The sequence below is a fragment of the Pan troglodytes genome, chromosome 8 (genome assembly GCF_028858775.2).
Source record: "Pan troglodytes isolate AG18354 chromosome 8, NHGRI_mPanTro3-v2.0_pri, whole genome shotgun sequence".
Classification (NCBI taxonomy): domain Eukaryota; kingdom Metazoa; phylum Chordata; class Mammalia; order Primates; family Hominidae; genus Pan; species Pan troglodytes.
In genome coordinates, this window is record NC_072406.2 from 48401573 (window position 1) to 48428367 (window position 26795).

The 26795-nt window shown below is 44.1% G+C and overlaps 1 protein-coding gene across 17 annotated transcripts in view; it reads left to right on the forward strand.

Annotated features, from left to right (window-relative positions):
* CCNY (cyclin Y) overlaps nt 1–26795 on the forward strand; it is a 326218-nt gene that overhangs the window by 195340 nt on the left and 104083 nt on the right. For 2 of the 17 annotated variants that reach the window (XM_054660993.2, XM_063781656.1), the window contains exons 4-5: nt 9692–10118; nt 11096–11202. The exons of 7 other annotated variants lie outside the window; for them this stretch is intronic. The gene's annotated coding sequence lies outside the window, so the exon portion shown is untranslated. Of the gene's footprint in view, nt 1–413; nt 517–2373; nt 2608–5258; nt 5551–9691; nt 10819–11095; nt 11203–26795 lie in introns of those variants that run through there. 8 more of the 17 variants (XM_063781646.1, XM_063781653.1, XM_063781648.1 and 5 more) reach the window with 7 other exon arrangements.

Genomic DNA, 26795 nt, shown 5'->3' on the forward strand with positions numbered 1-26795 from the left:
ACGGAGTCTTGCTCTGCTGTCCAGGCTGGAGTGCAGTGCGTGATCTTGGCTCACTGCAACCTCTGCCCCCCGGGTTCAAGCTATTCTCCTGCCTCAGCCTCCCAAGTAGCTGGGATTATGGGTGTGCGCCATCACGCCCAGCTAATTTTTGTATTTTGAGTAGATATGGGGTTTCACCATGTTGGTCTGGCTGGTGTTGAACTCCTGACCTCAAGTGATCCACCCATCTTGGCTTCCCAAAGTTCTGGGATTACAGTTGTGAGCCACTGTGTCTGGCTATAACTGTTTGACTGGCAGCACAGTAGGTTTGTTTACACCAGCATCATCACAAACACAGGAGTGATGTGTTGCACTACATTATGATGTCACTAGGTGATAGGAGTTTTTCAGCTCCATCATAAGCTCAAGGGACTACTGTCATTGATGCAGTCTGTTGACCAAAATGTTACGCAGTGCATGACTGAATTTTTGTTTTAAAATTTTTTGCAAATGAAATTAGATTTGTATTTTGAAAAGGTAATCCTAATAAAGCAATGTGGAGAATGGATGTAGGGGTGGAGGAGGCGAGAGGTAGAGATGCTAGGATATTGAATAGTCCGGGTGACAGATGATGAGGACTTAAATCAAGGTGGTGGAAGCAGTGATGGAAATGAGAGGAGCTTCCAAATAGATTTGGATATATGGAATGAGGGAACAGTAGAGATCAGGGAAATTTTTAGTATTTGTGGTTTGGCTTCAGGGTGATCAGTGGTGCCATTAACTCAGTTTGGGATTATGGAAAGAAGAGCATGTTTTGGTGGCAGAAGAGTTCACATCTGTGGAACAGTAAATGGAACTGCTTGTGGGTGGTTGGCACTGTAGGTCTGGAAGTCAGTGGAGGAGTGTCCCTTAAAAGGTAGATTTTGGTGGGTATTAGAAATAGTTGGAATTAAAGGAGGAGATGAGTTTACCCATGAAGGAGAGCCTTTAGAGAAGGAAGTCAAGTTCCAGGTAGAGCCATGCTGCCGCCCTGCTCTTCTGCCTCCCACTCTCCACCCATGCAGACATTACTAAACCATTACTGCTGTTTCCCACAGAGCCTGTGGGATCCTCAGAATCTTCTCAAGGCAGTGCACTGGAGAGCTGACAGGAATTGGGGCAAAATGTAAGGGTTAGGGGAAGAGACTGCATGGAGAGACTGAGCAGAGAAGCAGGAGTGGAGTCCGCATTTCTGCCAGGAAGGGTGGAAGACTGTTAGAGCTGGAATTTGCTGATGGATTTGGGAAGTAGGAAGTCATTGATGACTCTGGTGAGAACAGTTTTAATTGAGGGAGGGAGACAGAAGCCATGTTTTGAGGCTATTTGGAGCCAGGAGTAGGAGGTGAGAGACTACTTTTCCTAGGATCTTGACTAGGAAAGGACGGAGGTTGTTTGGAAACCAGAGGGAAGGAGGGGTGGAGCATGTGTGTAGGTGTAGGAAGTAGTTCATATCTTAAATAATCCTTTTATGTAATAATCCTGCTGATACATGTTCTTTAACATTTTATTTTGAAACAATTTCAAACTTAAAGTTGGAGTAGACCTGTAATCACCAGTGTTAACACTGTGCCACATTTGCTTTATCATTTTTTTCTTTCTTACTACTTTTTTTTCTGAACCATTTGAGAGTAAGTTGCAGACAGTAAGTAGGTGCTTTTACTTCTAAATATTTCGTGGTTTTTAGGCTTCGTTTAGCACCCTTTACTCTGATAAGAAAAGTCGTTGGGCAGATCTATTAAAAATAACCAGAGTACTCTGCCTGCCTCCTTAAACATTTTGTGGTTATTTGTCTCACGGGAGGATTAAACACAGGAAATTTGGGACTTGGACTGTACTGGAAACTTCTAAAATATAATTGTTCTTTCAGATTTTGGTCTCTGTTGATTGTTTGCTGATCAACAGAAAAGGTGGAAGGAAATGATGGCTATTTCAGCCTTTTAAAAATAGTACTAAATGTTCGATTCCACAGTACAATACTTTATCATCTGAGAAGTAAGGTAACAGGTCAGTGAGGTTCAAAAATCTCTTCAAAATACTTACATGTCAAATGCCTAAAATATTCTCCTTGATGAAGATACTGGACACACATGCTCAGTGAAAAATGTGGAGTTTTTTTTCCCCACTAAATATAGATTTTCTTTCATTTAAATAGTACTTAATTGTCCTAAATTAACTGACCTCCAGAATGCATTTGTGTGCAAGAAATTGTTCCTTTGTCCTGTCCCTGCTTTGAGTAATAGTGTGGTAGTGTAGATTTGCCAGGGATAGTGTGAATTTGGACATGAACTCATGGACAGGAATTGTAATAAGCTGTCATATCCAGTTTGTGTTTCATGAGCAGCTTCCCTTTGCCAGGGTCTTTGTGGTTAGTGATGATCTTCTTGTTGCCAACCCCACCTTGTCACTGGCTCGCTGGATCCTGGATGGAACAGAGACTGACAGTGCTGGGTTGCTCCTCTTGCCCCTTGTGGGATCTGTGGGGCTGATGGCCCTCTGGGTACCATCCCAGGGCTGTTCGTTGTTCTCCAGTGCAAGTGTAATAAGCAATTTGTCTCTTCATTCCTGACAGTTTCAAAATTGCATGTCGAGGTAAGTTCTAGATTTAAAAATTAGTGTCTCCTAATTTCTAATGTAATTTTTAGATAAATTGATTATACAGATTTTGGAAAACATATAGTTACCATGTAGGTTAAAGAAAGGTGGTTTAGGGCTGGGCACAGCGGCTCATGCCTGTAATCCCAGTACTTTGGGAGGCTGAGGCGGGTGGATCATGAGGTCAGGAGATCGAGACCATCCTGGCTAATACGGTGAAACCCCATCTCTACTAAAAATACAAAAAATTAGCCGGATGTGGTAGCGGGTGCCTGTAGTCTCAGCTACTCAGGAGGCTGAGGCAGGAGAATGGCGTGAACCCGGGAGGCGGAGCTTGCAGTGAGCTGAGATCGCGCCACTGCACTCCAGCCTGTGTGACAGAGCGAGACTCCATCTAAGAAAGCTGGTTTAGTTTGAATTCTAGAAAAACCATAGTTTAACACGTGGCTTTGTAAGCAGGACTTTCAAATGTAATCATGTTTCAAAAAGACAGGAGGCTTTACTAGCGATAACGTGGTAAGCCAGAGAGCAATTTTTATTTATATTTAGGGGCAGATGATGGGGAAACACCACTGTGGTCTTGAGACAGTGGGGTGATTATGACCATCATCATCATTATCTCTGTCATTTCTCACACTTCTTGATTTTACCTGCACGTTTCCATTTCTTAAGAAAAACTTGCTAAACCCTAAAATAATATAAATACAATCTTAATTTCTAAGATTTCAAGTGGTTTGAGGTGTTGTTTAGTAGCAGTGTCATTGCAGTAGCTTGAAATATTTATAAGTAATAACCCAAGGGTAGCATTTCTGCCATGAAATGCCAGAAATAATGGGCATGTCTGACACTTTGGGGAGTTTCTAGGCTTCCTGTGATTTCTGTTCTCTGGCTCGCTGAGTCTGTTTGGCACAGGTTGGATGTTTGTGCTTGGTCTGGAATTTGAAACATGTGGCCGTAAACCACAGATAGTTGGATAAAGGCATAACAGGCAGGAAAACAAAAGATATGCTTTTAACCAAAAAAATGTAGGCCTGCCCCTGGCATTTCCCGTGATGAAGGTGTTTGAGGCTGTGCTTTGCCGTTCATGGTGTAGCTGCTCATTCGTTTTCAGCTATCAGAAAGGCCACTTGTTCTGGTGCTCCTTGGCTCAGCTGGCACCAGGTCACTGTCTCATCCTCCAGCCAGTGAAGGAGACTGCCTTCACTGTGGGAACCAGCGGCTCGCATTTTAATTGTGATCTGGTGACTTCTGTACAGCAGCAGATTGATGACAGCTTTGGAGGGGAAACAGGTGGCTCAGTGTGATTGAATCGTTCTTTAACTCATTCAACAAGTAATGGCCAAGTACCCGCTCTCTGTTGGACACCATCTGGGGCCCCAGGGCAGTCACGAACAAAGCAGACCAGAGAGAAGACAAAGCAGGAAGTTAAGGGTGGGGACATGGGTAGGGCCGGTGTAGCAGAAATTCTGGAGCCAGGCTGCCTGAGTTGGAATGCGAATTCCCATTACTTACTGGCCGTGTGACTTTGGCAAGCCCTTTAATTTCTCTCTGTCTCTTTCCTCATAGGTAACATGAGGGTAATATTATTATTATATGAGTTGTACTAAATAAATTGGCATGTGTAAAATTCTTAAAATGGTGCCTGCCATGTAACTACTATGTGTTAGGTATTAGGACAGTGCTTATATAAAGGGATGTTATGGTGTTACTGTTAGGTAAGGTGACATCCTTCAGATACCTGAAGGATGTGAGAGCTGAACCATGTGAATCCTTGGGGAAGGAGCCTTCCCAGCAGAGTGGGCATGCGCCTGGTGGGTTTGAGGGGCAGAGGGAGTGTGGGGGATGGAGGGGAGTGGTCAGAGAGGCAGCAGGGGCAGGGCATGTCCAGTCCTGTAGCCACTGTGAGTACTTCGCACTCTAGAATGGGGGCCACTGTGGAGTTTGAGCAGACGTGCTCCTAATGCAGTTTTGGCAGGATTCCTCTGGCAACTATGGAGAGAATGGGCAATGGAGTATCCCCAGGGGGTGCAGTGTGGGTTAGACCCTGAGGCATGTCAAGGGGCAAGGTCAGGGGATTTGCTGGTCGGCTGGATTGGGTGGGAATAGCGAGGGTGGAGGATGAGTGCAGGCCTTGAAGGGTGGAGTTGCTCCTTAGTAACTGATGTAGACGGGAAGGAACAGGTCTTGAGCCTGTTGATTTTGATTTACATATTAGTCAACAGGGGAGCTGAACGGGCAGCATGGGAGTTCAGTGGAGTCAGTGCTGGAGATAATAGCATGGGAACCATTGGCATACTGAGGGTATTCATTACAGTCTTGTGGCTGAGGTCACCACGCAGCGAGGAGGGAAGGGACAAGGAAGCAGCAGAGGTGTGTGTGAGAAGGAGCTGAGGAGGGGCAGAGATAGGGGCAGGGAGGGGGGTGAAGAGAGAGAGAGATGGTCCCGGCAGTCAGCGAGGGAGACATTTTGAGGAGAAAGTGGGCATCTCTAGTAAGATAAGGACTGAGATGTGGCCATTGAATTAGCAGTGGCCTTGGTAAGAGCTGGAGAGTTGGGGGTGGGAGCAATGGCCCTACTGGGCAGGGTTCCAGAGAGAACAGGGAGGAGGAACTGGAGCATGCAGGAGCCTGGCTGAACAGGAAGCAAAGAAATAGAGGGAAGGCTGCAGAGGGGGAGGCTGGTTGAGAGCTGTAGTTTGGTTTTTGGAATGAGAGTAATTACTACGTGTGCCTGTGCTGATGGGAAATGCATGATGCAGGAGAGAGAGGGTGGGAGGGGCAGGGATCCATTGCCGAGTAGGGGGGCCGGCCCCAGGGAGGTACCTTTTTAGGGACCACAGGTCAGAGAGGTGCAGGGAGCAGAGATGGCAGGGTGAGCAGAATGGAGGCAAGAAGGCTGCAGTGCTTCTCCTGGCCTCTGTCTTCTCAGCTGAACGGACAGTAAGTTGAGAGTGCCAGGGAGTGTTGGAGGTTGGGGGACAGACAAAAAGGGCCTTTCCAATGATGCTATTTCGCACCACTCAGGGCCTACCTGAGTGGGGTGTCAAGAGTTTACGGTGGGACCAGTCAGCAGGATTCTGCATCTCCTCCAGCTGTGTACAGCTGCTTGGGGCAGAGGAGATGGGGAGTTAGATTTAATCAGCTCTGGGATTTGCCAGAAAGCGCTTTGGAGGGCAGAGGAACGTGGTGGCACGTGAGAGCACCAGGGAGCCGATATGACTACGAGGCTGTGGCTCTGAGTTGGGTAGAGAAGAAAGCAAGGATGTAGCAGGGGGAGGGGTGGCAGAGAGGTGGTGGAATCGGGGTTTGTGGTCTTGGTGGGTGGAAGAATTTACAGGGTTGGGATGTCAGGGAGTGAGTTGGGAAGGTAGGAGATGAGGCTCAGAAAAGGGCTGCTCAACTTTGAGAGCAGGGAGTCCTTTTGGTGACTTACAGGGAGAGGGTGGAGGTTAAGATTAAAACACAGGCCTTGCAGGGCAGTGGCATCCTGGGTTTTAGCAGCGTGTGGAGGATGTAGGACATTGTGCTGGGGATGTGCTCCCTGGGATGGTTTTGGAAGTTGGGAGATGGCATTAGAGGCTCTTTGGAGTTTTCCGGGCTGAGAGCTTGACTGCTAAGGGACAGCCTGGGAGTTGTCGGCTTCTTGAGCTGACAGCCAAGTGGGGATAAAGGGTTTCTTCTGATGGAAAGGTTGTGGTTCTGAGGCTGCTGGCACATTGGGAAGGGCATCTTGCGGGTTCCCGTCATTGTGGAGCTACATCTTTATTTCTGAATGTTGGACATGGGGCACTTGGGGAGGCCAGTATTACCAGGAGATTTTTCTTTTTTCTTTTTTTCTTTCTCTTTTACCTTTTGTGTATCAGTATTTCTTAATAAGAAATGCCTATTTATTTCAATTCGGTGGGAGATATTTTTGACATAATTTTTTCACTTTCTCTCTGTCCTCTGTTTTGGAGAATGACAGTGATGGAGCAGTGGGCTGGGAGCCTTCCTTTCACCAGCACCTGTGACTTTGGAGCAGCTACTTCCTCTGGGACTGTTTAAAAGAAGGGGTGTGGGGCTCAGCTTTAAGGTCCTTTGGTTTTAGAATTAAAGTCTATTTTGTTGGTTGATGAAGCATGTTTTTTGTGCCCATGATCTAAAATTTCTTTGGTTTTTAAAACTTTATCTATTTATTGTACCTTTAAAACAAATACATTTTATACCTAATGCAAATTAGTATTTTTTGAAGAGTGTTAGGCAGAATAAATGTGTATTTCCCATCAGAGAAGGAACTACTGATAAGTACTTCAAGAAGACCCAGAATTAGCATGTGTGTTTATATAAATTGTGAAATCATCTTCTCCCATTTCTTCCCCCTTTTTTACAAAAACAAGTTAAGAGTCAGAGAAGGAAAGAAGAAATGGGATTTGCACCATCATGGACTGATACTGCCTGGGTGTAGTTGTTTTGCTTGGTGAGCAGAACTTGCTGTATTATCTGTAGCTTTCTTCATGTATATTTGGGCACTTGTAAATGTTACCAAGTGCCTCTGACCAGAATGGGTGGGTCATTTTCCATGTCGTCTTAAAATGACTGGAAAGTTGGTGATGAACAGAAGGCTTATTTTGATATCTGAGTATGGCCTGAAGGCTATGCTGAGTGAGTGAAACCCAGAGCACTTCCGAGCAGGTTTTGGTTGGTTTGGTTCCTCTTTTGTTGGTGCTTTTGTGAGGGCCAATTCTGTATGGCAATAGACAGAGCTGGTTAGGCTCAACAATACAGTGTTACCAGGCGGGTTGAGAATGGACACCCACAAGCCCAGGAGCCTCCTGAGGCCAGTCCCCCATAGTGCCTGGGCCACACGGGGCTGGGCCTGTTAACCAGGGCAGGCTCGGGGTTCATGTCTTTTACCCTCTACAACAGTGCAGCCCAGCAGGTCATTACCACCTCACCTCCAGGCTTGGCAGGGGCAGGGGGAGTGGTCAGGGCATGCCTGTCCTGCTGCTGTCACCCAGGCGAGCCACACATTCCACAGTGGCTTGAATGGCAGTGACTTTGGGCCTGGCAGTGTCCTCTGCCAGTCTCCTTCACTCACAATTTCATTTCAACTTTGTGTTATAGTAAAGTATTTAATATGACACTTTTTTTTTATTCTTTAATAGTTCAAATAGTAATGTATGCCAAGGTCAGACTAATATTTTGTTTACTAGCTTAGTAATTTTCTTCTTGCTCCTACCTGAATTAATTTATATGGGAGCAAGTGCTGCCTTTTTTGCTGTTGAGTACCAGAGAACATACAGTAAATAATGATTTTTACATATTGAAGTTGCAGTTGTTGACTGTGATGTTGAAGATGTCTTCAGACAGTAGTTTATACTGCATTCCACACTTGAGGCTCAAGTGATTGGAGTGATTTCTGCAATTACTAGTTTGTTCTATAACTAAGACTGTTTGTTGGTCTCTGCATATACTTTCAGGTCATTAAATGCTACAGAAATGAGAAATGAAATACAAACTTTTTAACTCCTACTCAGATGTCCAAACAGCTTCTTAGTTCCTGTCAGATCAGTAATAATACTGGGTTTGGTCTTTCTTAAACCAAGCATAATCCTGCTTATCTTAGAATGAAACAGTATTCCTATTCAGAGGTAAATAGAGTTAACCTTTACTTGTGTAATTTTTATTGTTTGTTTTACCATTTCATGGTGTTCATACTAGCCCCTTTTCCTTTCCCTCTAAGTGACTGCTGAGGTTCTCACCATTTCAGAATAAAATTCTTGTCCTTTGAGGTTGGAAATTTAATGATAATTGAAAAACTGTATGTGTCAGTATACTTAAAAGGAAAGGTTATATCATTCTCTTCATTTTGGATGTAAAATTTACCTGTTAGAGAAAATTTGGAAATTATAGAAAAGTAAAAAAAAAAAAAAAAATGGAAAAAAGCTATTGTGCTTGTCTCCTACAAAGAGAACTACTGTGAACCTTTTATGTCTCATTTCTTCTGTTTTTTAAAAGCTGGGTTTGTCCAAAACCACTGTCACCAAAACAATAAAACCCATACCCTCCAAATTTGTATGACATATAATTGTGGTGACATTGTCTAGAACATTTTAAAAAAATATTATTTATTTTTAGAGATGGATCTTGCTGTGTTGCCCAGGCTGGACTGCAGTGGCACAATCATAGTTCACTGTAACTTGGAACTCTTGGGCTCAAGCATTCCTCTTGTCTCAGCCACAGCGTCCAACTAATTTTTTCATAGAGATAGGGTCTTGCTTTGTTGCCTAGGCTGATCTCAAACTTCTGGGCTTAAGGAGTCTTCCCACGTTGGTCTCCCAAAGTGCTGGGATTACAGATGTGAGCCATTGTGGCTAGTCCTGTATATAAAATTTATATATTTTTCACTTAGCATGATAAACAGAAGTATTTCTCCAATTACAAATGTATTGAACTGTTTATAAAAACTATTGATTATTATTTTTGATCACTACATAATTTTTCATGTGGGAAATTTTCCACTTATTCAGTCCTTTATTACTAGACATATAGGTTGTTGTTTTCTTTTTCCTTTATAATCAATATAGTAATGAACATCTTTGTGTCTAAAGCCTCCTCTGAACATCAGATCATCTCAGCAAGGTAGAATCCTAGCAGGCATTCTAATGACTAAAAAATTTTGGGTGCAGTCTACAAAATTACTGTATGACAAGGTATTAATACATGATACTAATATTTGAGTCAGCAAAAGCTGCTTATTGGATATCTAAGTTGGGCAGCATTTGGTAGGCTTATTTTTTATTCTTTTAAATTACTTCTTTCAAGTGATTAGAAACTTTAAAGAATCTTAATCAGTAGGTGAAAGAAAATCTGGCACTTTTAAGGCTCTTTGTATATTGAAATAGCTGGGCAATATTTCTAGTAACCATATTGATGTTTTACTGCTATATACATGATTTGCAAATTTTTAAACTAAGATCTATAGTAAAAAAAAAATTTATATTTGAATCCAGTTGGTTTCTTATTGGTAAACACACATGAAACAATATTTGTCTTTATGCATTTCATAATGTTATATTCTGAACTTTCTGTTTCATTCCAGTTTTTAAAAAAGATGAGTCATGATCCTCTAAATGGATTTCATAATCTCCTGGAGGTTCCAACTCATAGTTTGAAAAACACTGTACTGTACTGTGACAGGCGGCGAATCCAGAGGAACACATGGCTTATTTCCCTGACTGCTTTTACTTTTCCTGTGTGTGGGTGGGAATCTTGTACTCGTTCATCCTGGCAGTACCTGAGTGAGAAATAAGGAAGCTAAGTACCCTGCCCAACGGCACGCAACTACCAGTGGTCAAGCTCGGACACAGTCACTTCTGGGTGGCCCCCAGGTCCAGGGTCTCACAGTCCAGCAGCATAGAAGCCGTTCCAGCTTCTGTTGTCCTGGAAGACGCAAAGGCATCCAGAAGAGAGGCACATGATCTGCAGGAAAGACTCCGCCGTAGTGGTTCAGCGCAGGTTTACCAAAGGTTGTTCACCTGGGATGGACTGTGAACCCCCCCCCCCCCCCAGGAACTGTGGCACAAGCAGAAGTCAACCAGGGTGAAATGCAGCTTTGCACTCTGACATTTGCCCCTTAAAAACCTGGAGCCTGGTAGAGTTAGGGGTGGAAAGCAAGTTTTCCATCAGCAGAGGAGCATCTTCCATAGCTCCCAGAAGGATCAGTTAAAAGTGTCAGTCCGATGGCTTCCTTCGGGTTTTGTGAACCTCAGCGGCTTCACCTGCCCTTTGCCTTTAACCAGCCAGTGGGGCCCTGCACGAGGCGCCCGGGGAGGTGGTGCATGCACAGCATCCTTAGTAAGCCTGGAGGCGGGTATGCTTTCTGGCAGCAGCTTTCTTCCTGGCTTTCTTGTGGAATTGTCCTCCTTACCAAGATGCTTCTGCCAGGGTAAGAGGAAGGCCAGTGAGTGCTTGGGAAGGAAGCTGGCAGTAACTTCCAACAAACCTTGCCCCACTGTAACTTCTCAGAAGGGTGATGTGACCAGCTGCAAATACCAAATGGAAAGAGATTTTGCCTAGAGAGTTTTCAGGAGGGCCTGATGAACCTGAAAACCTTCCCTGAATGCAGTGTACCTTCCATTCCATACAATAACCATTGAAGGGCTTCATCTTAATTAACTCACATGGACATTTCTAATTGTGGAAGAAAATACTGCCTCCCCTCACCAGGTGAAACCATCATTGAAATCAAAGCTAATAGCAGACAACACTCTGTTCCCAAAGAGCAGGTTCATTATATCATGCCAACAAGTAGCATTTCCTATTTTCAGCCTAGTCACATTGATTGACTGGAGCTTAAAAATAGAAAATAAGAGTATATTGTTGATCTTGGATTTCTTTGAATGCTGAAAAAAATGCTGCCTTTAAAATCAAATTTTACCAAACTTGGCAGATTACAGTAGGAAAACAACAGATAAATGTGGATTTTTCTACTCCTGTTCTCTAGCACAGGGAATCTACTAGAGGGCCCTGCCTCCACTTCCATCAAACAAGGGAAGAAAATGCTCTTCATGAGGTCACTGTTAACTGAGCCAGCATAGGGAGGCTCAGCAGGTGAGCTGGCTTGGTGGGAGGTGGTGGTTCTGAATCTCTGCTCTTTTGCAATGGCCTTGGGACCTGGGGCAAGTGACCCTCTCTGAGTTTTAGTTTCCTCAAGTGCACAGTGGGGCCTTGAGAGCCTCAGGATCTTCGACATGACCGAACATTCATAAGGCTCAGTGCTCACTGTCTCCTCTTCCCTTCCTCTCCCCTTTTCTCTCTGGGTCTTGAGAGAACATGAACCAGGACCACAGTGCCACGCCCATGGCTCTTGGCATATTTTATTGAACATTATTTACGTGGTTAACAGATCAGAAAATCTTAGTGATCCTCTGATGGCTCCAAGGGATGCTTCCTTTTTTTTTTTTTTTTTTAAAGAAAAAGACAGGGTCTCACTCTGTTGCCCAAACTGGAGGGTAATGGCACAATCATAGCTCACTGCAGCCCCAAAATCCTGGGCTCAAGCAGTCCTCCCACCTTAGCATCCCAAAGTGTTGGGATTATAGGCATGAGCCACCATGCCCAGCTTTATTTTTCTTTTATAGTGATGATGACTTAAAATAGTCAACTTTAGGTACCTTGCTGCAGTATCACAGCCCAGTATTTTTCTGCTCATGTTTTTCTCCATGTCTTAATGGCTCAGGTTTTGCAGGAGAGTGACAATTGTATGTACTGGTGTGTGTGTAATTGCACTCACACATGTGTTCAAGGTTGTAAAGTTGCGTTCACCATTCACCAGTGTTATGGAGAGATACATCCTGTCTTCTTGCTCCCATTGCATCTGTGTCTGTCTCCCTCAGTATAGCTGAGACCAGAGCTGGATGTGGCAGCCATGTGCTTCTTGAGCACTCACATGGAACAAAAAAGAAAGAGAATGGAGCTTCTGTTGTGCTGGGCTAATTGCCTTATTATTGATTCAGCTGTATAAGTGAAATGGATTGTTTAAACATTTTTGGTTTTGTGATTGTTTTAATTCAGGTTTTATTAAGCTGGGCAGCAGATCATTGATTGCACAGGATTCGGAGGCACATTCATTTGTATCTTCCAGGGTAGCTTTTCTGAATGCAAATCTTGTCCATCTGGTTGCCTATTATCCATCCTTCCAAAGCTCGACAGACTTGATTAAATTCAGAACCGCTCTGCCTTGATAGTGGCATCTCAAATTTTATCATTAGTTATGCATCACATTTCCTTGTGTCTGAGGTGACCCTCAGAGGCTATGATATTGCCTTTCTACTTTCTCAAGAACCAGAATGTTTGAAAGGCAGTTTAAAGTTATAGAATGAAGTAGGAAATACATTTTAGATTTTTTTTCCCTTAAAATATATATCAGGTCTGAAAGGAAAATACTGTAGGTGATTATCTTACTTGCAGATATGCCTGTGAACTTGGCCATCAGGAATCAGAGACGTGGCCTAGAACACCATTCACGGATCAAAAAAATAAAGAGTCTGTGGGATATCCATGGCTGTAAAAAGAGGTTGAGTTGTTCTGCTTTCTCTGTCACATGTTAATATTATGCCATGTGATTCAAGTAGTGAACCAGCTCTTTATTCTCCTCTGAAAATGCGGGGGGGAAAACTACCTTAGTATTCACATTTTGGTTTAGCCATCCAATCAAAGTTTTGTTACAGATTGGTTCCACTGTATTTGTCCTGAATTACATGTTCTTTTTCATGTTTGATGTATAACCTTTAAAAATCTTACTTAGTTTCTTTATGTGCTTTCTCCTTTTCATTCTGTTTGAGCTAATTTCTGATTATGTAGCCGTGATTTCAGTGTTGATTCTTTTCAATCTAAATCTCCCTCTTTAGTGAGGATGGCACCCTCATTAAAGTCTCCGCAGATGATTGCCTTGCTTCAGTCCCATCACAGCCTGGTGCTGCCTTTCTTACTTGTGGTCATATTGTCCACAGGTCTCTCTCGTGTGTACACCTGCCCGTCCTTTCTTGCTGGATGGGCAGAACTCAGCCCAGGGAGGCCTTGCCCCTCCGTGTTTCCTGTGTTTGGACAGAAGATGCACCTTACTTGAAATCAGTTGCAATGGTACCATAAAACAGATCTATATGTTTAATCTCCATGTTGGATCCTGCACAGTTACTCTACTGTAACCCAAATTCATAGATATATTTTTTTTTTTTTTGAGATGGAGTCTCATTCTGTCGCCCAAGCTGGAGTGCAGTGGCACAATCTCGGCTCAATGCAAGCTTCACCTCCCAGGTTCACACCATTCTCCTGCCTCAGCTCCCCGAGTAGCTGGGACTACAGGCGCCTGCCACCACACCCGGCTAATTTTTTTTTGTATTTTTAGTAGAACCAGGGTTTCACCGTGTTAGCCAGGATGGTCTTGATCTGACCTCGTGATCCACCCGCCTCGGCCTCTCAAAGTGCTGGGATTACAGGCGTGAGCCACCATGCCCAGCCCATACTTGTATTTTTAAATTTTCTTATGGGGAAATCATGAATGCAGAAATATGAGTTGGATTCTTTCTGAATTTTTTTCCTCCTGTTGTTTTAACTATTCCTCTTTTTGGTTTCCCTTTTCCCTTGTTTTTTGAGTTGGGGAAGATGTGGAACAGGACATGTTGTGTACGTGTTCTTTGTTTAAAAGAAAATTGGAAGCAGTACCTTCCTCCCTGAAAGGGGGAAAAAGTGGTGTTTTGTGTTTTCCTACAAGCTGTTTCTGCATACTTGTGCTTGACTGCTGTAGAGGAACTGGGCTTTGGGGGTATGTCAGTGTCCCAAGGACCCCACCCCTTGCACCTCAGAGTTGCTGATCCCTAAGGCAGCATAGCTGTAACGTGTTGATGTGATGACTTGGCCCTTTCCCTCTTCCAAGGGTGGAGAGAATCTCAGCTTTCTCCCTGCATCCACAGTTTGTTGGAATTCTCTTTTTTCAGTTTGCTTTTTCCAGACCATACAGAGTTTGTAAAGATTCTGAACTGAGGATATTGTTTATAGAAGAGGAATTTTAATAAGAAATGTTATTCAGTAATTCCTCATTCAGTAAATATTTATTGAGAATCTGGTTGCGGGGTTAGGGTGGCACCTTAGTATTCCCATTCTGGGTTAGCTTCTGACCAGCGTTTTCTCTTAGGCACTGAGGATTTTGCAGTGAACAAAGGAGACGGTCCCTCTCCTCAGAAATTACATTCCAGTGTGGGAGGAGGGAAGAGACAGATGACAAGCAAAATAAGTACTGTAATCTTACCTTCCGCATCTGCAGCCTCAGCTGTGTAGAATGCCAGGGACATGTGAGGGTGTGAGCCAAGCCCGTCCTGAATTGTGTGCACTGAAACTCTTAACCACTTCTCCCAGGCCTGCCCGTGCGTTTTTTTCACAGGTCTTTCCCCTTTCAGGGAACCAAGGCTCTTTGTTTCCCAAGGTGGATCCTTCAGGCTCCTCTTTGCATTCACTTCTAAAGAACGAGAGAGCGTCCTTTCTCAGCCCTTAGTTGATTCACAGCAGAAAATGGAAGGGAGAGTGAGGGGCAGATAGGGAGGCAGGGGACAGAAAGACCAAACCTGAGAAGCAGAAGCTACTTCTATCAGCTGAGGACCTCAAGGCTGAGCCACAGAGAAGAGAACAAATTCTGCTTAGCATGTGGAGGGAAGCCCACGTCATATTTTGTAAAAAAGCTTATTTTAACTGATGATTAAAATGAAGCTTTAGTTCAGAAGAGGGTAAAAATAGATGGAAATCTGTTCAGATGGGATTTCTTATTTGAATCTGGAGTGATGCAGATACACCGTGAGAGGCAGAGCTGAGAGTCAAGAGGCTCCCGGGCCAGCGCTGCTGTCTGAGAGGCCACAGAATCTCTTCCAAAGGTGTAGATAGACCAAGCTTGTCCAACCTGCAGCCTGCAGGCCGCATGTGGCCCAGGAGTGCAGCCCAACACAAATTTGTAAACTTTCTTGAAACATTATGACCTTTTTTTGCATTTTGTTTTTTGTTTTTTGCTCATCAACTATTGTTAGTGTTACTGTATTTTATGTGTGGCCCAAGACAATTCTTTTTCTTCCATTGTGGCCCAGGGAAACCAAAAGATTGGACATCCCTTGTGTAGACTAATGAAGTGACGCTTCTTCCCAGGCATGATGACACTGTTTTGACAGGGCTGCACCCTGTTTTGACAAGGTGGGACCCTGTCTTATAGGGGTATAAACAAAGGAAGTAATGTGGTAGGGGATGCAGAGTTTTCTCAGAACTCCTCCTAGGTTAGTAGTAGCGGGTTCCACCTCCTCCACCAGCTCAGCCCCTGTAGAGCATACTCTCATTGCACCATCATGACTTGCCTGGAGGTTGAGGAATGGGCAGATAATTATTATACCTGTTACTTAATCAGATGTGCACTGGATGAGCACCTGCTTGGGGCTCTCCTTGTGTTGGGTACTTGGGGGGAATACATACTTGGAGGGAGTACTTTACACCAGGACTAACAAGTACAGCTAACTGATCTTCCAGTCCCTTGCTAATTAAAAGGAAGGGAAAAAAAAGGATTACTGGCTGAGGTAGATATAAATGCAGCCTAAAACAACATCTGATAGCCTGGAAATCAGATACAAAAGCTGTGAAGACCTCCATTGCATGCTAGTGGAACAGCAGGGGATGTTAACAGCATCTCTTCCTTGGTGAGGTAGCATGGTGTCATGGGAAAGAATGGCCTTTGTTTCAGGTAGAGCTCCCTGATATCCCTGACCTAGTGTCTCCCTGCCGCTTGGCAGCTGTGTGAACTTAGTAATGTTCTTTAACATCTCTGAGCCTCTTTAAAAAAATCTCTCTCTCTCTCATATCTCTATATAGTTATTGAGAATCAACTCACTGCAGGCATTGCATAAGAGAAACACAGTGGTGATGCCCCCTGGCCCTCAGGGTCCCACCTTGTTGAAACAGTGTCATCATACCTAGGAAGAAGTATCACTTCATTCATCTACACCATGGGTGTCCAATCTTTTGGCTTCCCTGGGCCACATTGGAAGAAGAAGAATTGTATATGTACACACACACACACACACACACACACACACACACACACACACACGATAATTATTAGAAGTTTCAAGGTTTTGTGGAAATTGGAATTTATGTAGGTGAAATGCCTGGATACAGTGCCTGGCACATAACATTCATTCGGTAAGCATCAAGCTACTGTTATTATAAATATGATTTGAACAAATGGAAGAGAAAAAAGAAAATACCTTTAGCAGGAGCTCAGAGGAAATAATCAGCATGAAATGTTCGTGGAACATGTTTAATGTGTTATCTATTCTGTTGCATAAGGTTTTCTAAAGTGTCCTGAATGTGGCAGCACAGTACCTGTGGCATGGCACAGTATCATAATACTCCTCACTCAGTTATTTCCTCCTTTCATTAGCCCAGGTTCTCTTGTTTTATTTGTTACTCAGTCATTTATAGAGCATGGGTGATAAGTGATGCTCCATGCCAAGCACTGTACTGTGTCTAAGATGAACAGGATACAGTATTTGTAATCAGAGGAACTTGTATGTGGAGGTTGGGCTAGGACATCCACTTATTATAAACTGAGGGAGGGATATGAAGAGTGGGGAGCAGTGGGCAGGGGTGGGAGGGGCTGATGATCCACCCAGCTGGCCTGAAATAGGAGACGATGGCATGGACAGCTCCCAGGCCCACCACTGGGCTGGCTGAAGGTCTCCTGTTTATGGAAGCAAGTGGGGGATCTGAAGGATGACACTTTCCATATCCTGTGCCTGAGGTTTGGTTGTGTTAAAGAGAAAATTATTCCATGAGTCTTGTTAAAGCACAGTAAGGCAAACTTGACTAAGGACCATCTCGATAGGTAGAGGGACCGCAGCAATGGGGTTTTGTGATGGGGGAAAGAGATTAGGTTCAAGTCTGAATATAGCATGGGCAAGTGGGAATTTATGGCCAAGGAGCAAGGGATGTGGTTAGTGAATGGAAAATTACTAAGAGGAAACATCAGGAGTAAGGAGAATTCTGGCTAAATCAATCTGACAGGATTCTTGCTGAAGGCAGGCCGGGAGGATCACCTGAGGGTGATCAAGGACAAGGAGCTTGATTAGACGTCGAGGGTCAGGGGTTCTTGCTAATCTGACTTAGCAGGGTGCTTTGCTAAAAGCGGAGTTTATAAGGAAGTGCACAGTTGGGCCCAGGAGAAGGTTCAGAAACCCGACCAAAGCTTGGCCAAGCAAAGACTCTTTCTTTAGAGTCATCCCCCAGCATCTTGGGGATCTTTTTCAGAATACTTGGGACCACTTGATGAAAATTTGAACCCAAGGTCTCTTTTGCTGCCCTTTTTCTAGTGTTCATGGCTTCTATGTGTATTATTCATGGCAAAGTATGGGCCCTTGGTCTACTGAATGATTTTGTGTTTGAAAGTGGAAATGTCTGATTTGTTATTGAGGTATCCCAATGTTAGCATCTTCATTTGTCCCTGATGTTATTGAGTCCAGCCTGCATACGTAAATGCATAAATAAATCTCTCTGTGGATTTTCTGTTTTTTTTCTCCCGGCACATCCCACTCTTTGCACCTCTCCTTACACTCAGTGTAGTTATATTCCAGGCTCCTCTAATCTCCAGGCATTTGCTTCAATGGTGGCCACAGTCTAAGGCACTCAATTCAGTACTGGAGTTTGATCCTAACTCTAGAAAATCAAGTCTTTACATGTCAGCCATAAACCTCTGGAAGTGGATTAAATAGGAATTTTGATGATTAAATGTGAATATTACCACAATATAATAAAATTGATGTTTTTCACTAAAGTAACATTGTGACACCTTTGCATCCACAGAAACAGTGTTTCTTCAAAGCAGCCATGTTAGGTGGAGCTCGTTTTGATGCCTCTTTAGGAATGGCGGTAGTCCTGGCTCACCAGTGGCAGAAGGACCATGTCTTGCCACTGGATAGTGTATCCGCTCCCTTTCTCCTGTATTTTGCTCCTTGAGATTTCCTGCACTTAGCATCTCTGCATCTTCACCCTCATCTCACCCTTCTGGTATTGCTTTGCCATTATGATCTGAGAAGATCCTCTTCTGAAAATCAGGAAACCATGGTGAACTAGCTAGACAGTGAGACCATGCTGAGGCTGGAACCAAGAGCCTTACTCTGAACCTAACAGGAAGTGATTGAACTTTCAGAAACACAGAGGGCAAGGACCTCTCTGCCAGGACCTGTCTTATTTGCTTATTTGCACTCACTGCTGCTGCAGCTGCTCTCTGTGACAGCTTCTCAGAGGGTGCAGGTGGAGGGGTCATTCCGGAGCAGAGGGGCTGGTGCTGGATTGGAAAGCTGCCCACCACTCCAGGTCAGAAACACTAGCCGTCCCTCTACCCACAGCCTGCACAAGTTGTGTCCCAGATCTCAGTGTGGGTGGTGCCCCTGTCAGGAGGGCTCTTTCCATTGAGCGCCTCTGCAGGGTGCACTGCTGTGCTGTGAGGAAGGCAGAGCAGAGGACAATGGGATCTTGGCATTCCCAGCATTGTATTGTGTATCAGCTACGTTAGGCCTTAGTTAGAGATATTTGGGGAAATGGTTGCAGCGGCACTTTTGGAAAGTATAAACTGCTGGTAAATGGAGGTTCTGTACACTGAAAGTGAAGGTGTATCTCCTTGACACTGCCTTTTGGCAGATGGAGGTTCCTGATCTTCATGGCTTCTAAGTGACTTCTTTCACTAGAGGGATTCAAGCTAGGGTTCTGCATTCAGATGTGCTAGATGTGGAACCATAGTTGTGCTATGTGCTAGGAGTCTGACTTTGTATGATTTACCTTATCTGGTTCTCCTTATTCATCTAAAAAATAGGATTAGTAATGTCTGTTTTAGAGAGTGTCTGTGAGGATTAAATAAACATGTCTGGCACATGGTAGATGCTTACTAAACATTAGTTTCTTCCTATGTTCTTGGTTACCCATAGAGTTAACGTTCAGAAAGCATCTGTTACCTCAGTAACAATGGACGCAGAATATGCTAACTCAGGTGATCCAGAGTATATGCATATATGTATATAAGTTACTGAATCTGACAGAAGGAAGAGTCAAGGATGTTTTGGTGACTGAACTCTAAAGCAGCATAAGCTCGTGGAAGGTAATAAATAGTGAAACTCTGGAAGCACCAAGTTTAAAAGGAAAAAGAGTCAATGAAGCTAAGAGATTACAATTTGATAACAAATGACATCATATACCAACACTTCAGGAAACAACTGTCAGGCAGAACTTTAAAAAAAGATTCATGGAAATTGTTTTAAAACTCATTATTAAATTTGGCAGCACATCCTCAACTTGGAGAGAAAGGAAGAGGCAAAGAAATCAAAGGCTCTGACAGTAATTTATGGATGTAGGCAAATGATAAATACTTCCAGAGCTTGAAATTTACACCGTCATTTGCTTGAAAGTAACCACTTGTTAACTGGATTTGGGAAGTAAGTTTATGACATTGACCTACTTCCTGATCATCAGCAAAGAAGCTGCATTATGGAAGGTCCTGCCTGGCCAGCATTAAAGCTTCAGAGTAACAGTGGGCAGAGAAGGTGCAGGAAGCTGCTGCCTCTAGAGTTGGAGATGGTAACAGGCTATCTTTATCTTACCGAGCCTGGAGGAAAAGGTTCTAGGAAATGGGAAAGAGGAGCGGTGTCAGGCATTTGGCACAGCTGTCAGTGGATGGGGCTTAATTGGATTGATGGGCCGTGGTTTTCCCACAGATAGGTTAAACCCAGCAGCATATCCACCGCCCAACTGGGTCTTCCAGCTCACTCCTCTGTGCCTTAGCCCAGCGCATGGCCCCATTGTCAACCACTGCTTGTCACCCTCATCTGCCTCCTTGTCCTCATGTTCCAGCTTTCATTACTTACCAGGTGCATCCCGTCTCCTCCAGATCTTCAAATCCATCTACTTTTTCCAACCCCTTTCCCACGTGGATGATGACCACAGCTCCCAACTGACAACTTTTACTCCTTGGGCTCATTTTTTTCACCAGCGTGCGGTCATAATAGTGTTTTTAAAGTGTGTATTTGGTCTGGTCACTCCACTCCTTCAGTAACTCCCTGGTTCCCTGGGGATAAAAATCCAGACTCCTTCACTAATTTTTTCTCACTGCTTCCCCCTTCTTATGGTGCATCTCAAATGCCCAGTATGCTTTTTTTTTTTTTTTTTAAATTAACCCTTGTGTCTTTGGTGTACTTTGCTTTTTATGCCCTTCGCCTGCTCCCTTGTTAGCCTGGGTAACTAACCCATTCTTCCTGGAGGCACTTACCTGGGGCAAAAGCCTCTGACTTGTCTGCCTCATGCCCCACCCCCAGCCTTTAACCCTGGGGGCCACAGGGCCTCACCATCGTGTTTCTCTTAAGGAACACCTACATCGAGTTGATTCTCCATAAATATTTGTTGAGTGTTTAATGGAGTAATGATAGTGGACTCAAATGCCTTTTTTCTAGCTTTCAGGGTGTTGTCATTTCATATGCTTTTCAGCTGTCTGCAACAGCAGATTTCATCAATATTGCCCCATAGTTAAAAGACCTAGTCATTTGCTGGGTATTAAAATATCAGCAATCCAAGTGGTATTTTTCCTGTTCCATTGATAGCGCTAATTCATGCCTCTCAGGAGAGGCTGGTTGCTAGGAGATTCTTTCTTTGAGTTCATTTGCATTTGAGTTAATGGTTGGTCCTTGCCAGTTTTTCCTTTTCTTTCCTTAAGTTGTTGAGAAGAGGTATTTCATTTGATCATTCTTTTATGTTCCTTTCATTATTCAGCTTATTTGTTAATGACTGTTGAACATTTGGACTTTATGCATGGTAGGGCGAGTACTGTTCGTGTCCTAATGTGGTACTGATTTCACTGACCGATGGCGCTCCCCGCCCCCCCCCCCGACCTTTGTGCTGGGGTCCGAGCACCGATAGCTTTAACCAGCATTGTTGCTCTGATCGTCCTAGGACCCAGTGAGGTCGTCACGTATATTTCTCTGATACATGATTTTTCTCTTCTCCTTTCTCTGAATTTAAACTTGTCACTTCACCTTCACATTTTCTTTTAATGAATATCCTTCTAAACATAAACACCAGCAGTCAAATTTGAACTGTTGAGATGTCATCAGTGGTTTGTCCCTCTGTCCTCAGGAAAAGTACAACTTCTTGTTCTGGCACCTAGGGCTTTCCAAGGTGGCCTGAATCCACCTTGCCTGCTTTCCTTACCCACAGCTTTTCTTCTTCAACTGTCTTGCCTTGTGTGTCTACTGGCAGTTCCCTAATAAGCTTTTCTCTGTCCGTTATGTGCTTTGGCCTGTCCTCTTCCTTCTAGCTGAGATGCACCTCCTCTGAGCAGTCGTCCAAATAAAAATCCAGCTCTGCGTGAGGCCCGTCGAAATCTCACCTGCTCTGTGCAGTCATCTCTCCACCAGTTAGACTTGGAGCACTGCCTATCATTGCTGTATGTGTGATCCTTACTGCATTCTGCCTTGCTTCAGGATTATCAGCAGGGTAGGGGGAAGAGAGAGAGAGAGAGAGAGAGAGTGTGTGTGTGTGTGTGTGTGTGTGTGTCTGTCTGTGTCTGTGTCTGTGTTTGCTGTGGAAAGAAGCTCCTTGAGAGCGAGGACTGGATCTGAAATACCTTTCTGCAGTCCATTCAGTTCCATTCCTTGGTGGCATATAGAAGACATTTTAACTAATTTACTGGCTCATTTCTGTAGTCAGCACACATTTTGGGGGTATGGGGGGCACACATTCAAACCAGTGGTTATAGGGACATAAGAAGTACACAGGCATGTACCAGGCTTGGTGGGAGTGGGAGAGAGGCACGGAAGTGAGCCTAGGAGGGTCACGAAGGCTTCCAGGGCTTAGGAGTTTGCCTGACACTTGAGGTGAGAGCCAGTGGCTTCCCCTAGAGAGGATATTCAGGGCAGAGGGGTTGGCCTGGTCAAGCCTGGGAAAAACTGAAAGAAGATTGTGTGGTGGCAAAGTTGCTGGAGCAGAAAGTGTGTGGTGAAGAGATATGGGAAACAAGGCCAGACTGGAGGAGCAGGCCAGCTCTGTAGGGGTGATGATCAGGTATGGCAGCTAGCGAGAGCTTGCCAGTCCCAGTGTTGTGAATCGGAGAGAGTTCTCAGGTGTGTCCGCCTGTGCCTGTGCTTCTATCAAGCCTCACACAGAAGGGAACAGGCACTAGCATTTATCCTGTTGCTCCCGCTGTCCCTCACCCTCACCTGGACTTTCCGTAACCCTCTTTATGGTTTTCCTTACCTGGCCTCTGGTGAATGTGGCAGTGAGCAGTAGAGTGCTCAAAAGGGAGCAGTGTTAGGGTGAAGCAAGGTTCCTGCCAAAGCCGCAACTAAATTTTAAGGTTTGGTTTTGTGGTGTTTTTTAAATAGAGACAGGGTCTCGCTCTGTCACCCAGGCTGGAATGTGGTGGCACAGTCACAGCCCACTGCAGCCTTGAACTCATGGGGTCAAGCGATCCTCCTGCCCCAGCCTCCCTAGTAGTTGGGACTAGACGCCTGCACCAGCATGCCCAGCTAATTGAATTTTAAATCTTAAAATGAAAGTAGATTGTAAAATGAACTGTGACCAGACAGTGATAATCTTTAAACTTTCCAAAAGGATTGATAATTCTGTGAGCAGGGGCCATACCTGTTGTGTTTACTGCTGTGTGCCCAGCTCAGCATGCAGCCCATGGCTTGACACAGGGCAGGGTATGTTTAGGTGTGAATAATTGTATGTACAGATGAGTATATACGTGAGTAGAATGTATTTCTGTACATTATAGATGTATTTTGGCTTTTTATAATCTATATAAGGTCTTTACACATCTTTTGTTAAATTTAATGATGTTTTGTTTGTATTGCTTAGTAAATGGATTATTTTTTATTGTCATTATTAGTATGCTAATTGTTTATTGCTCTGGGCCATAGTGTTCTCAGTGAATACCCTGTTGGCCTTGGGAGGTACAGTTTCTCATTGTGTGGGACACTGGTGTGGAAAAATAGCAGCCACTTGACATGTGACAACTCCACACATTGCTGAATACCCCCTAGGGTGAAGAGGATGACATTGCTCCTTTAGTTGAGCACTATTGCTGGGATAAAGGAATGAAATTGATTTCTATATGTCAGTTTGTGTCTAGCACCAATAGATTTTTAAACCATCTTATATTTTCTGTGTAGAGGATTATATGCAAATAACAATAATTTTGTTTCTTTCCATTTCAATAAATTCCTTGTATGTTACGTTTTCTTGTTGTTTTGCATTGACTAGGGCCCCCAATACAATGTTGATAGTAGATGGATCCAAGTTTCATTCCTGACTTGAGAAATGTGTCTGATGTTTCACCGTTAAGTATACAGATTGCTGTAAGTTTTTGGCAGATAGCCTTTATCAGATTAAGATTTGCTGAGAGTTTTTATCCTAGGTGGTTATGGAATATAGAGCCCCTGTTAGTTGGACTTAATTCATTCTATACAATGCCTAACTCTGTTCTCTGTGCTCCATTCTAAGTGATTTCCTCAGATCTGTTTTTCAGGTCACCAGTTCTACATTCAGGAATATCTAACCTGCAGTTTAACTCATCTATTGAATTGTAGATTTCATTGACCACGTTAGCCATTTGGGCTGCTATAACAAAATATTATAGACTGAGTAGCTTATAAGCCATAGAAATGTATTCCTTACAGTTCAGGAAGCTGGTAGATTCAAGATCAAGGTGCTGGCAGATTTGGTATCTGGTGAAGGTCAGCTTCCTGGTTCATAGATGACCATCTTCTTTTTGGTGTAACCTCACATGGCAAAAGGGGCAAGGAAACTCTCTGGGGCCTCTTTCATAAGGGCGCTAATCGCATTCGTGAGGGCTCTGCCCTCATGACCCAATCACCTCCCAGAGGTGCCACCTCCAAATACTGTCACACTGGGAGCTAGGATTTAACGTATGAATTTTGGGGGGACACAAATATTCAGTCTGTAGTGATTGTGTTTGCATGCATGTATAGACGTGTGTGTATATGTGTGCATCTCTATATGAATCCTACAAACATGGTTCTTTTTTAAAACTCCCTTTTATTTTTTCAGAGTATCTTTTCCCCCTTATTTTAAAATTTATTTTGTTTTTCACCACTGTGCACAAATTCATTCTATGGTCTTTATTTAGTTTTATTATCTCAAGTTTTTGAGGGTCTGATCTTGATATTTTTGAGTTTCTTGACTCTTGCTCAAGAGTCATGAGACTATTTTTTCCTCCTGTGTGTTGCCATTTTAGATGGTGAGTCTGTCATCAGAGGACATAATCTGGTGGAATTCTGGGAGACAGCCTGCTTTAGAGTGGTTTATAATTTGGCCAATTTGGTGTGAATTTCTTTTCCAGGAGTTTTCTGGGCTACATGTGTAAAGTAGAATGTCAAAAACCACATTAGAGATACAGACAGATTGACAGTTACCAGTTGCTGGGAGATTGGGCAGTTGCTCCCCCTGCCAGCCCAGCCTCCTTTTCATTTGGGTTCATAGATACTTTTTCTTAATTCAGGTTTTTGCTAAGATCATAGCTCTCTGAGGGTTCTAGCTATATGTAAAAGTGTCAGTTCCAACTCCTGTGTTATATCCTGTCCTGCAGGAGCGTTAAAATAGTAGTGTCTTCAAACCAAGATACTTCTGAGAGTAAAGGGGGTTAGAATTTTTAATTATGCCAGATCACTGGTGTGAACCCGCATGTGTGTCACCTTAGTCAAAACCCAAGACCAGCTCACACAACTGGATAGCCCCTGTCCTGCCACAGACTTCAGTTCTCTCTTTGATTCGGGCCTTAGGCCGTTGACCCTGCTTTCTTGCCACACTTATAGGCATTTAAAAGGCTGTATTATATTTTAACTCACATTTCAAAATGCATGTAGCATGAGAGCTTTTAGGTTATCTGGTCTGTGTATTGGCAGAATAATCTGTCTTTAGTCTTAACATTAGCATCTTTATCTCCTTGATTAATCTTAAGATAGAATATTAGATACATTAAGATAGAAAATTAGAAATAGGACAGCAGAGAAGAACTGGGGAGGGAAGAAGGGAAAACGGAAACAGTTATAGCGAGGAAAAGAGAAGGAGGAGAAGAGAGACTGAGAGATGGGTTGGAAAGAGAAAGATGGAGAGGCAGAGCGTGAGATGGAGAGATGGACAGACAGGGAGATGGAGAGACAGACAGACAGGGCAGTGGAGAGACAGATAGACAGGGGGAGATGGAGAGTCAGAGAGGGCGATGGAGAGTCAGACAGGGAGATGGAGAGACAGGGAGAAGACAGGGAGATAGGGCACTGGAGAGACAGATAGGGAGATGGAGAGACAGGGAGATGGAGAGACAGGAAGATGGAGAGACAGACAGGGAGATAGGGCACTGGAGAGACAGATATGGAGATGGAGAGATAGGGAGATGGAGAGACAGGGCGATGGAGAGACAGACAGGAAGATGGAGAGACAGGGAGATAGATAGGGCAATGGAGAGACAGACAGGGAGGTGGAGAGACAGACAGGGAGATAGGGCAATGGAGAGACAGACAGGGAGATGGAGAGACAGACAGGGAGATAGATAGGGCAGTGGAGAGACAGACAGGGAGATGGAGAGACAGACAGGGAGATAGATAGGGCAATGGAGAGACAGACAGGGAGATGGAGAGACAGATGAGATAGGGCAATGGAGAGACAGACAGAGAGATGGAGAGACAGGGAGATGGAGAGAGAAAGATAGGGCGATGGGGAGACAAGGCAGTGGAGAGACAGACAGGGAGATGGAGAGACAGAGAGGGAAACAGAGATAGGGCGATGGAGAGACAGACAGGGAGTTGGAGAGACAGACAGGGAGATGGAGAGACAGACAGGGCGATGGAAAGACGGACAGGCGGGTGGAGAGACCGACGGAAGGAGAGGCAAATGGGGAGATGCAGAGATGGACAGGGAGATGGAGGGACAGACAGACAAACAGAGCAGATGACTGAGGGCTGGATGTGTGTGCACAGAGAGCTGCACACAGAGACACATCCATTCAGTTAGCAACCCACTTGCGGAGAGACTGCCCTGGAGGCCCACACATGTAGACGTGTGGACACAGAGACACACACTTGCAAAGACATACACGGAGATCACCTGCAGGGGCACCAGTGGCTGAAAGAGAGTGAAAATAGGAAATAACTAAATATAAGTGTGTTATGATAGTCCAGAAAATAAACTTGAAGTCAGTGGGAGTAGAAAATATGGCTTTAGGTGGGATTAACCAGAATTGCAGTAGCAGCACTTGGCTGCGGCAGCCACAGCAGGAGCCGGTGCTCTCCTGGGAATGCTGATGTGGGCTGCTGGGCTCAGGCTTCCCTGGTGACAGCCTCCTGGAGCAAACCAGCCTGGTCAGCTCCTGATTTCATCCTGTTGACAGTAACAAATGGAGATAATCACTGATTTTGAGGCAGTGGCAGGGACAATAATAACAACAAAAGAAACAATCTGATTTAAAATTAACAGGCTTTGTTGATTTCATAATTGCCTCCCACATCATAGCCAGATTTGGAAATGTGACTACCTAAAATTGAAATTAGGGGTTTGAGATTTTAACCATATCAAATATTGCTCAAAAGACAGGAAATAGAACTAGTGATGTCTTCGGA